This window comes from Nyctereutes procyonoides, unplaced genomic scaffold (assembly GCF_905146905.1).
Source record: "Nyctereutes procyonoides isolate TBG_1078 unplaced genomic scaffold, NYPRO_anot_genome, whole genome shotgun sequence".
In the NCBI taxonomy this organism is placed as follows: Eukaryota; Metazoa; Chordata; class Mammalia; order Carnivora; family Canidae; genus Nyctereutes; species Nyctereutes procyonoides.
This window is the reverse complement of record NW_026575042.1, coordinates 37,432,260-37,444,841: the sequence shown is the minus strand read 5'-3', so window position 1 is coordinate 37,444,841 and position 12,582 is coordinate 37,432,260. Positions and strand designations below refer to the sequence as shown.

Genomic DNA, 12,582 nt, shown 5'->3' with positions numbered 1-12,582 from the left:
GAACCATTTGAGAGCAGGTCTGGGCCTCCTCATTGCAGGCCCCAGGACTCCGAGTGGCTCTGCCTCAGAGCAAGTGCTAGGTGAACATCTATCTACACAACGCACAGGCCTGAGCAAATGGGCAAAAGAACCTCCGCAGAGGCATGAGCTGGAAGTACAGAGCTCCATGAGCTCATCTGTCATCTCCATTCCTGCATTTTTACAACAAATGGTGCCAATAATACCTAGCTGAACCTGGTGTGACAGGGATGTTTCAAAGATTTTCTTAGCACAAATATTTAAGTAGAGGGGCTGTTTTATTAAAAGATGCTCATTCAGGATGAAACCACCAATGACGAATGAACTAAAGAACCTCCAGGGTTTTATCCACAGACACCCATTATCTTTTTCCCGTCTATATACATGCATGGAATTCACACTACAACTGGCTGGGCAAGTCCTTTCTTCCCCAGCGCTCACAAAGAGAGCCATCTGTCCAGTTCCAGGTGGAACCGTCTCACGCCTGTCTTCCTAGAGTGCAAATCAATGAGGCTTCCCCCAGCCTCTCCTTCTTGTGGGGTTTCCATGGGAATCCTCCCACGCGTGACTGAGCCAGGAGCCCCCAAGGCAGAAGCTCAGGCTGTCAGCCAGCAAGGGGAGCAGAGGATGGGATGAAGGAGGTTGCCGGTCAGAGACCAGGCCAGCATGCTCTATCTACAAGGTCATTTGAAAGAGACACACTTCTGAGGCAGTGAGGCCAGAGGCCCTACGGCAAGGCCCATGCAGCTCTGGCAGGCAGGCCTGGTCACCCTGCAGCTGCCCCTGTGTGCAGAGGGCGGCCGCAGGCACATGCGGGTTGTTCCGGGGGGCAGCTGGCCTCTGTGAGGCCCGGCGTGGCTCAGGCTAGAGCAAAGCTGGAACACAGGTGGTGGGGGAGGGTGCTACACATTGGGACCCTCCTGGGCAACATTCTGTGAGGGAAACACGATAATCTTCATGTCCAGCCCCTCATTTATCTCCCATTTATTTGGCGTGACTGGTTGTGGGAAAACTCAGGATGCCTGAAAGAAAAGCAAATTTATTCATGCTTCGGGCTTGATCCAGGGGATCACGATAGGCACCTGCTGGGATTTCTGAAGGTCCCTCTGTGAAGCCTGAGGTGTCTCTAGGAGCATTTCTGAGAGACCAGGGAGAGGATGAGAGAGGAAAGGGGGCTTTTGAGGAAGCAGAAAAACACGGAGACCTGGGAGAGAGAGAGAGAGGAGAAGAGGGCCAGGTGGGAGGGAGCCCTTGGCCCCAGGAATCTGTGTGACTGACTTGTCTCATAGTATATGACTGACAGGGGAGCCATCTCTGTGGCCAGACTGACTGGAACAATCTCAGCTCCTTCCTGGAGAAGGCAGGGCTCCGGGTTCACCAGCAATGACCCTTCACAGCCCTAAGCCAGGTGGGTGACTCTGGAGCTGCTCTAGGCTTCTCTCTCTGCACACGCATGGAGGTACAGAGCTCAGGGCAGCTTCCGGTCACCTCCGGGCTCTAGGATGCACCTTCCCCACCCCATAAACAAATGGAGTGCCCCCTAGGTCACATCTTCAGGTTCTGCTCCTCCTCTCTCATTTCTGGCTTCTTGCCGATTCTTCCAAACTGGGTCTCCAGCCCTGCCTTCTCCCCTCAGCACCAGATCCCTCTTTCTGGAAGCCTCTGACCATCACCAGATTGGGTGCTCCTTCCAACAACCTTGTAAAGCCAGCTGGCCTCTTTCTACCACAAGCCTCCCCGCCGGGGGTTGGGGGCATGCTCACCCTCTCCAGATGTCAGACATCTGGGGACCCACTGGCACCTCATAACCTACATGTCCAGGGCTGAGCCACAGTTTCATCCCTCTCCAGTATACCAAGTTCCTCTCTGTACACCCTAGTTTCTGCTGGGGGTCCCTCCATCTCTCCAGCTCTCACTCAGCAACTTCAGCTCTCCCTTAGCTCTGCTGTTGCTCCAGTTACGGCAATGGTCTCCTTAACGGGGCTCCTTGACTCCAGTCTGTGTCTCCTAACCCCCCTCCCATGCTGCCAAGGGGTCAGTCTGACCAAGCCATCATCCATCTTGACATTCATCTCTCCAGGTGCCTTCTCAGGGGGAAGCTGCACCCCAGAGCTTGGCACAACAGTCCCCAAGGCCTGCTCACATTTGTTTCTCCCACACTGCCTCCCAGCATGGCCCAGCTCAGAGCAGCCATGTCAGACTCCCTGGAGCACTACATCTCGTCCATACGTTCTCTGGCACCTTCCCACTTTCCCTTGGCTGGCTGATTTCTCCCTGCAAGCAGGCCGGGCAGCCTCTGTGCCAGCCCTCCATCTCCCTGCATCCTCGTCCTTGTTGTCTTCTGCACCACATGCTGCATTTCTTGTTGGCAGAGCCAGCACCCAACACCCAGCTCTCCTCTACCTCCTGCCAGCATCTAGCTAGCACCTGCTACCTCTGGCTAGGTGAGAAACTACTAGTGGGGTTGAAGAAGGAATATCTACTCCACATCTCTTGTGTAGTTTGGATTTTTAACAACAAACATTTTTTTCTCATAATTAAAGTACACATTTTCAATGGGGATTAAGTTCTAAACTCAATAATGTGAAGCAAAAATCACATGTGGTCAACACTGCCCTGGAAAGGCCCACAGGGCCCACGATACCTGATTTGGGTTCACCATCCTCTTTCCCAAGGGTTCAGCACAGACAAGTGTTTTTCTCACAGCCTCCAGATTCTTATTTCCTGAGCTGAGCAGCAGCAGATAAACTAGCTGACTTATTTAGGAACCGTGTTTTATTTTAATATGTGTTGATATCTTATGTATTTTTTGCTATTGATCTTCTTTACCAAATATGTATGGTTATGTTTACATAAGTGCACACATTTATGTACTTATTTTTTTTTAAAGATTCTACTTATTTATTTGAGGGAGAGAGCATGATTTAGAGAGCCAGCAGGGGGAGGGGCAGAGGGAGAGAGAGAGAGAGAGAATCTCAAGCAGACTCCATGCTGAGCACAGAGCCCCACATGGGGCTCAATCCCACAACCCCAAGATCACAACCCGAGCCAAAACCAAGTCGGAAGCTCAACCAACTGAGTCACTCAGGAGCCCTTATGTACTTACTTTTTTTTAAATGACTGTGAAGCAGAAACTTCGGATCACTTCACTCCAGGTCCCACCACCACCCTGATTTTCCACACAAATGACCTGAGTCTAGCCAGGGAGTTGCCGGAGACCCTTCGTTCTTATACCAACAGAAAAGAGACCTTTCAGGAGCCTGGCTATGGGACAACAGGCCAGCAACTCAGGGGGAATTAAGTAGCCCCCATATGGTAAGTTAAACTGAGTCTCTTCACAAAGAAATGAGAAACTCTGGGAGAAGAGTAAAGTCCCCCAAGGACAGGCCTACCCAAGTCAGAAGAAGTGAGTCTTAAGTGAAGTGTGAGCCCAAAGTGGTGATTGATTTTGGCTCAGGTTGTGATCTCGGGGTTGTGAGATCAAGCCCTGTGTTGGGCTCCGCTGCAGAGTCTACTTGAGAGTCTCTCTCTCCGTCTCCACCCCCTACCCACTCACACTTTCTCTCTAAAACAAAAAAAAAAAAAAAAAAAAGGAAGGAAGGAAGGAAGGAAGCAAGCAAAATAGATGAGGAGAAAGAGAAAAAGTAGTCAAGGCAGGGGGAACAGCAAAACCAGAAAGGCCAGGGGGTGGAAGGCAATGAGAGAAGAAAATGATGACAAAGGGAGAAGGGGACAGTAACCAGGCCTGGAAGACCCTGGAGTCCTTTGATTCTAGTGCAGGGCAGCCTTGAGGAGGTTCTAAGATAGAGAGGGCTTTGACTGATGGATTTTTTTTCAGGTAGGCCAGATTGGAGCCCAGTGTGGGGCTTGAATGCACAACCCTGAAATCAAGACCTGACCTGAGATCAAGTCTCCGATGCTTAACCCAACTAAGCCACTCAGGTGCCCCAATGCACTTATATTTTTAAAAGATGTTTCTGGGGGGCAGCCCCAGTGGCTCAGCGGTTTAGCGCCACCTTCAGCCCAGGGTGTGATCCCAGGGTCCAGGATAGAGACCCACATCGGGCTCCCTGTGAGGAGCCTGCTTCTCCCTCTGCCTATGTCTCTCCTTCTCATGAATAAATAAATAAAATCTTTAAAAATAAATAAATAAAAGATGTTTCTGCTAAATGCTTATTGCTACTGCCTGCTAATCTGATACGTGAAAAAATGTATCTTATTGTAGTTTTAACTTGCACTCTTCTTATTGAGGGAGGTAGAGCATCCTGTCATACGTTTAAGTATCATTTAAATTTCGTCTTGTGTGGACTGTTTATGGTCTTTGTCCAGTTTTGATCTTCTGCTTATTGACTTGAGGAACCTTTTACATATGAAAGAAACGAGCCCTTTGTGATAGGAGTGGCAATTCTACCCCTAGTCTGTCCTGTATCTCTTGACTATTGCTGGTGGTTTCTTTTCCCTGCAGATTTTCTTTTTATATAATCGAATGTATCAGTCTTTGAAAGGAAACAGAAATACAAGACATTTGAGAGATACTTGAGTGAAATGGCCAGCAGGTTGAAGGTTGTTGTTTGCCAGAGGTAGTTTAAATTCTTTTTAGGACTACTTTTTTAAGGAAGTTTTAAAAATTGAATCAGTTGGAGGGTATGTACTTCAGAGGGATAGGCCCTCGTGTAAAGCATGCTTATAGCATGCTATTGACACTTTTCGTCAATAGCAAAGTTCGTCTTTCTACGAACTTCATTAATCTGCAGACCTTTAGAAACAGATGAAGGTTGGGGAGGGGGAGGGGGGAGAGGGAGTCCCCTACCAGCCAGAGCGAGAGAAGCTGCAGGATTTGGTTGGAGGCTAGAGGGGAGAAGGTGGAGAGGCTGGGAGAGAGTCAGTGCTCTGATCTCTTCTGATGGTGCCTGACCTGCGAGCAAGAGGGTGGGCAGATCCCGGAGTCTCCTTTTAATAGCGTTTCCCTGAGGCTCAAGCATAACATTTCACGTCTTCCAGATTTAGGCTCATCAGATTGCGGGGAGGGCCAGAAGGTGGGTGGAGGAATGGGGGGCTCGGATTCCTAGAGAGGAGAGAACTCCTATCTTCACCCCGCAGCCCCCGCCCCCCCCCGCCCCCCCGTGGAGGATAGGGCAGAGGAGGAAACCGAGCTGGGACAGATTAGAGAACCGGCCCAAGGTCACAGCGAGGGCTGCCGGTGCAGGCGGAATTCGAACTCTAGCCTGACTCCAGAGCCCGGAGCTCTCCACCTCCTGGTGACAGCGGCACCGAGGTGCCCTCCCCTCCCTTCCAGTCCGCAATCTTCCACGCTCAGCCCTTAGGGAGGCTGGGGGGGGGGGGCGCTTCCTCAGTTTACCCCAGCCCGGTGAGGTCCTGGGCTCGGTGTCCCCTCCTGGCTGTGAGCCCGTGGCGCGTCCTGCGCCCCCCCACCCACCCCCGGCGGACACCCCTGCCGCGCTCCAGGCTCTGCCCTCCTCCCTCCTTCCCGGACCCCACCTCCTACCCCTGCCCGTGGCTCGCGGAGCTCGCGACCCCTCCCTTCCTGAGCATCACCAAGTTTGTCTCCAAGCGAGGCCAGAAACTGGCCCCGGCGGCGCTCAGGCCGGGCGACCAGCCTCCCCACCCCGGCGTCTAGAGTAACCGGTAGCCACAGCCACCCCTTCATCACAGCCTCCTGCGTGCCAGGCCCTTGACTTCCAGAGCTCCGAATCCCCTCCCCCCACACGCACCCCGACGAACAGACCCCCAGAATTTACTCGGTCCCCATTATACAGACGAGGGAGCGGCTACAGCTCCGGAAAGTTGTGACACGCTTGGGCTCGCACCGCTGATAATAATGCCGGCTAGCATCTGGCCGAGCACTTCCTATGTGCCAGGCACAGCTCTACGTACGTTAGGGGCATCACCTCATAAATCTGCCAATGCCCCTATAAAGCGGGTACCATGATCAGCCCCATCCTACAGATGAGGAAACTGAGGTTTGGCGCCTGGCCCAAGGTCACCCCGCAAATGAATGACGGATCTTGCGCCCAAACCCGGGCTGGGAGGCTCGGGGAGCAGTTTTCCGCGCCGTCTCCATCAGCCCGAGAAGCAGCAAGCTTCGAACCTACGGCATCAGGGGCCAGCCCCCAAAGCCCCAAATGCCCCAAGCCTGGACGCAAACCAGCGGGTCCGCACGGCCACAGCCCGCGGACAGGAATTCCCGGGAACCCGGGCAGGACCCGCGCCAGGAGCTCCCGCGGCGGCGGGTGGCGGCCCGCGCGAGGGCTCGGCGCCGGGCTCCCGCGCGCCCAAGGGCGCCCCTCGCCAGGAGCCGGACGATACTCACCATACAAGAGCCGGCGAGCGGCTGCCGGGGGAGTCGCGGGGCTGGCGGGTCCTGCGCTGCGCCGAGAGCCGGCCGCCGCCGCCCACTCAGGGGCGCCCGAGCCTCCGCGGAGATGCCGGCCGGCTCCCCGGGGCCAGGGGCGCGCCCTCCCCGCCGGCGCCCGGCACGGCGGCCTGGAGTTGGGCGTTCTTGGGGAAGTTGGCGCGCGGGCACGGCGGGAGGGCGCGAGGGGTCGGCAGCGAGTGGGGCAGCGCCTCCCCGCGCGGACCCCGGGGCGCGCCGAGGCCCGCGCTCCCGCCGTGCCGAAGCTCCGCGCCGGCCCCGGAGGGCGGCGAGTCCCGGGCTCAGGGCTCACGGGCCGCGCCTCGGCCCCCGGCCCCCGGCCCCCGCCCCCGGCGCCCCGGGCGCGCGCAGCGGTAGTTGGAGCCGGGGCCCGGGCCCGCGCGGCGGGGCGCTCATCGCCCTCCCCGGGGCTGCGCGCCTTTGTGCGCGGGGCGCGCCGGCCGCCGCGGCCAGCCCTGGATGCTGCAGCCGCCGCCTCCCCCTCCGCCGCCCGCTCCCCGCCTGCCCCGCCGGCCCGGAGGCTGCAGCTGAAAGCCGATCCGGCTGAGCTCATCCCCGAAGGCCACTAATCCAATAGCCGCGGAAGGCGCGGCCGCCGGGAACGCCCCTTCCCCCGCCATCCCGCGCCCCGGCCCGTCCCAGCCCGGGCCGCCGGCGCCGCCACCTTCCCGAGGCCACCAGCTGGCGGGAGAGGGAAGTGGAGCCCGCGCCCGCGCCCCTGCGCCGGTCGCCATTCACCCGCCCGCTCGCCGCGCGCTCCCTCCCCCCGCACCCATTCATGCGCACGGGGGCTCCCCCCTTCATTCAGGCGCGCGGGGAGCGGGGGGGGTGCCCCCGCGGGGAGGAGACACCCACGGTCACTCGGCGGCGCTGGGGCTTCTTCCCAGCGCACGTGGGAAGCAAGCCGCCGGGGAGAGAGGATGGCTTAATAGCCTCTTCCTTAGACACGTGTCCACACTTTATTTTTAAAGAGCAGGCTCCAACTCGTCTTTCAAATTCCGATTTCATACTGCACCTGCTTCACGGGGCCTTCCCGCCCACCCGAGGCGCGGGGAGGTGGGTCTCTGCTCCGCGGGCTCCCGGAGCGGACGGCGGGCGGCTGGGTGGCCCGCCCCAGCCCGGGGGAAGGAAGAGGGCGTGGCCGGGGCGGGGGTGGGGCGGGGCGGGGTGGGGGGGGGCCCCCCGGGAGGTTGCTTCGAAGCTAGCTTCTGGGCCTCCTCTGGGAAATTAAAAGTTCCGGGTCCGGGTGTCCGCGTGCGCTCCCGGGGTTGACCTCAGTCCCATTCCACAATCACTGGGTCTGCCCCCGGGCCTCTCGGGGCCAGGCGCCTGGGAGCCCAAATGCAGAGCGCCCCGGTCGCCAAGGACACAGACTGGTGAGGACAGTTCAAACCAGGGAGGGAAATGTTTGGATGGAGGTTCTGGGGCTCCTTTCCCGGACGGGGAAGGGCATTTCTGGGAATGATTCCAGGTGGAGGTGGTTAGGCCAATTAGCCCCTGGGGCAGGATGGTCGCCTCGCTAGGTAGCTACCCCTACATGGCACAGAGCCCATGTAGCCTGACTGCAGTGTGAGCCCAAGGTGGTGACCAAGCTGGCGGCACAGACAGTGGTTAGGCTGCTTGGGGACGGCCTACTTACTTCCCCTGCACTGCCAGAGGTGTCTTCATAAAACCAGCATGACGGCTCCCTCCTCCACGCCTTCAGGGTACTGCCTGGCCTGCAGGATCGCTTCCCACTTCCTACCTCACTAGGACTCCCGTCCTTTAGCCTCCCTCTTCTGCAGCTTTGCTGTGGACCCGGCCTCCCTGGGACACCCACCCCCCCACCCCACCCCACCCCACCCCACCCCGAGGCAGCTCCAGCAAGTCAAGCTCTCTCTCCCAGACACAGGCCTTTGCACACACTGACCTTTGTCCTTGGTACAGCCTGACCCCAGGTAACTCGGATTCACCATTCACCGTTCAGCTCTCTGCCTGTACTCCCCATCATCCGCTCCAGGGAGTCTTCCTAGCACCTAAATTTATTTCTGTATTTATTCACAATATAATAAACACCCATGATCCCGCCATCCAAACCCAGGCACCTACATCCCCCCAGGTGCTCCTTTCCTAGCACATCCTTTTGCCTCTGCTTCACATAAAACCACTTTCCTGATTGCTAAGGTTTATCATTTCCTTGGAAATTTTATATATATAAATATATAAAATATATATGTGTGTGTGTATAAACACACACATGCAGACATTTGAAAAAAGTTTTATATATACCTAAACATTGTCATTATTTTGTTTAGTTTTATGTTCTTGTTTTTGGAACTTTATTAATGCTATACTCTATCTTTTTTTTTTTTTTAAGATTTTATTTATTTATTCTTGAGAGCTAGAGAGAGAAAGAAGCAGAGACACAGGCAGAGGGAGAAGCAGGCTCCATGCAGAGACCCCAATGTGGGACTCGATCCCGAGACTCCAGGATCACACCCTGGGTTAAAGGCAAGGGCTAAGCCACCGCTGAGCCACCTGGGCTGCCCCAGTATCGTGTTTTCTACAACTTGCTCTTTAGACTCAACAAGATTGATCTGCATTGACGCATGCAATTATAGTTCCTTCATTTTCACAGCTTATGATAATTCATTGGGTGAACAAACACAACGTTAAAAAAATATTCTTGACACCTGTTAAAGACGGTAAGGAAGACTTTGTTCTGGGGGGGCTACTACAAGGGGAGTTTGTTGTAGGGGAGAGAGGTTAGGCTCAACTCTGAATACAAGGACAAGGGGGAATTTATAGCCAAGGAGCTGGGTCGGGGGCAGTGGGTAGAAAATTACTTAGAGCACACATCAGGGGTGAGGAGGATTCTTGCTGGACAGACTCCTCAGAGCTCTTGCTGAAGGCAGACCAGGGTGAGGGATGGGAAATTAGTTCAGATATTGAAGGTGGTCAGATACTGGAGTGGGAGATTTTTCACTAACTTAGCAAAATTAATTAATTCATTCATTTTCTTTCTTTCTTTTTTCCCCTCCTTCCCTCCCTTCTTTCCTGCCTTCCTTCCTACCTTCCCAGATTCTATTTCAACACTGTGTCAGCCCAACTATATATTTAATCATAACTCAGAGTCTGTGAAAATAGTATCTGTTTAGAAGTTTAGCTTTGCATTGAAAACAGGATTTTTTAAATCAAATGTATTCTCAGCACCAATAATTTCTACTAGTTTCAAAGCATCTGTTTTTAAAAAGTATTTTTTTAATAACTGATTTAAGGGACTACACTACATCTACCACATTCCATTACAACATTTTTTTTTTTTCAGACTCAATAACATGATTCCTACAGAGCCCAGTCCAGTGTATTTAATGATGAGCCTTTTGGGGACCTCAGAAATGACCTAAAGTACTATTTTATATTGACTATCAGTCTATGGTGTGTATGCTATGCACAAAAATATAAATATTTATTTTGGTTACTACATATTGGAGTTTAATTTAGACAACTTGGAAAATATATGCTCATGTACTGAGGATACAATGGTAGATTTAATATTAAAAGTAGTAAAATAGAACATGGGCACTGTCCTTGGCTGGAGATCTATTTTTCTCTCTTTTTTACCCCTTTCACCTGTTTCTTCCATCCCCATCCATCACTTCTGGCAACCACCACTTCTGGCAACCACCTCTCTCTTTCTAGAGCTCGTTTTATTTTTGTTCTTATTTTTTTAGGTTCCATGTATAAGAAAGATCATAGGGTATTTGTCTTTGACTTATTTCACTTAGCAGAATGCCCTTTACGTCCATCCATGTTGTCATAAATTACAAGATTTCATTTTTTTATGGCTGAATAATTTCCCATTCTGTGTATATATATATATACATATATATATATATATATATCACAATTCATTCATCAGTGGACACTTGGGTTGTTTCCATATCTTGACTATTGCAGATAATGCTGCTGTGAATATGGGGTACAGCTATCTTTTTGAGTGTTTTCATTTTCTTCAGATAAATACCCAAAATTGGAATTCCTGGATCATGTGGTACTCCTATTTTTAATTTTTTGAAGAACCTCCGTACTGTTTTCTGTTGTGGCTGCACCAATTTATATTCCATGAACATTGCACAAGTGTTCCCTTTTATCAACATTCTCGCCAATGAATACCTATCTCTTATCTTTTTAATTCTAGGCATTCTAACAGGTGTGAGGAGATAACTCATTGTTATTTTGGTTTGCATTTCCCTGATTATTAGTGATGTTGAGCATCTTCTCACATGCCTGTTGGCCATCTGTTTGTCTTCTTTGAGGGAAATGTCTATCCAGATCTTCTAGCTATTTTTTTTAATTTTTAAGATTTTTTTAACTTCTGCCTATTTTAAAATAGGATTGGTTTTTGCTATTGAGTTGAATGAATTCTTTATAGACTTTGAAATTAGCCCTTTAACAAATACAGGATTTGTCAATATTATCTCCCACTCTGTAGGTTGCCTTTTCATTTTGTCAGTGGTTTCCATTGCTAGGCATGATTTTTTTAGTGTGATTGCCACATAATTAATTTACTTTTGTTGCTTTTACTTTTTGATGTCAGATTCAGAAAATCACCACCAAGATGTATGTTGAGGAGCTTACTGCCTATATTTTCTTCTAGGAGTTTTATGGTTTCAAGTCTTACATTCAAGTCATTCATCCATTCTGAGTGATTTTTGTGTGTATACTGTAAGATAGTGATCAAGTTTCATTCCTTTACATGTGGCTGTCCAGTTTTCCCAGCACCATTTATTAAAGAGGTGTATTTAATACACCTTTCCCCATTGTGTATTTTTGGCTCCTTTGTTGTAAATTAATTGACCATATATGCATCGTTCTACTTCTTGACACTCTATTCTGTTCTTTTAATGTAGGTGTCTGTTTTTACGCCAATACCATACTGCTTTAATTACTATAGCTTTGTAATATAGTTTGAAATCAGGGAGTGTGGTACCTCTAGCTTTGTTTTTCTTTCTCAAGATTGCTTTGGCTTTTCAGGATCTTTTGTGGTTCTTTACACATTTTAGGATCATTTGTTCTATTTCTGTGAAAAATGCCATTGGAATTTTGGTAGAGATTGCATTAAATCTTTAGATTGCTTTTACCAATATTGATTTCTCCTGTCCAGGAGCACAGAATATCTTTCCATTTATTCGTGTCTTCTTCATTTTCTTCCATTAATGTCTTAAAGTTTTCAATATATAGGTCTTTCATCTCTTTGGTTAAATTTATTCCTTTTAAATTTTAAAAAATTCCCTTTTTAAAAAAATCATTCTTTTTGATGCAATTGTAATTGACTTTTTCTTAACTTCTCTGATGGTTTATTAGTGTATAGAAATGTAATAGATTTTTGTATATTGCTTTTGTATCCTGCAACTATACTGAGTTCACTTTATCAGTTCTAACAGCTTTTTGATGCAGTCTTTAGGATTTTCTCTATATAATATGCAATTGCAAATAGTGACAGTTTTATTTTTTCTTTTCCAATTTGGGTGCCTTTTTTTTTTTTCTTGCCTATTTGCTGTAGCTAGGACTTCCAATACTACATTGAATAAAAGTGTCAAGAGTGGGCATCCTTGTCTTGTTACTGATCTTAGAGGAAAAGCTTTCAACTTTTTATCACTGAGTGTGAAGCTGTGGGTTTATCATATATGGCCTTTATTATGTTGAAGTATGTTCCTTCTATACCTACTCTTGGTTAAGAATTTTTATCATAAATAGATGTTGAGGGGCACCTGGGTGGCTCAGCTGGTTAAGCGTCTGTCTTTGGCTCAGGTCATGATCTCAGGGTCCTGGGAGTCAGTTTCTCCTTCTTTCTCTGCCCCTCCTTCCTGGCTCATGCTCTCAGTCTCTCTCAAACAAATAGATAAAATCTTTTTAAAAAATGGATCTTGAATTTTGTCAAATGATTTTTCTGCATCTATTAAGATGATCATATGGTTTTCATCTTTCATTTTGTTAATGTGGTGCATCACAACAACTCATATCCTCATCTCCCGGAAACAAATCCCACTTGATGATGATGTATGGTCCTTTTAATGTATTATTGAATTCAGTTTGCTAATATTTTGTCAAGGATTTTTGTATCTATCTTCATCAGGGATATTGGCCTATAATTTTCTTTTCTTGTGGTGTCATGTCTGATTTCGTTA

General features: G+C 50.1%; 1 protein-coding gene across 3 annotated transcripts in view; it reads right to left on the bottom strand.

The window, feature by feature from the left end:
* The window catches only part of SPSB4 (splA/ryanodine receptor domain and SOCS box containing 4), an 80,995-nt gene extending 73,548 nt beyond the window's left edge, over positions 1-7,447 (bottom strand). For 2 of the 3 annotated variants that reach the window (XM_055320862.1, XM_055320861.1), the window contains exon 1: positions 6,350-6,703. The gene's annotated coding sequence lies outside the window, so the exon portion shown is untranslated. Of the gene's footprint in view, positions 1-6,349; positions 6,704-7,427 lie in introns of those variants that run through there. The other variant, XM_055320863.1, reaches the window with a different exon arrangement.
* Positions 7,448-12,582: the final 5,135 nt, after the last annotated feature.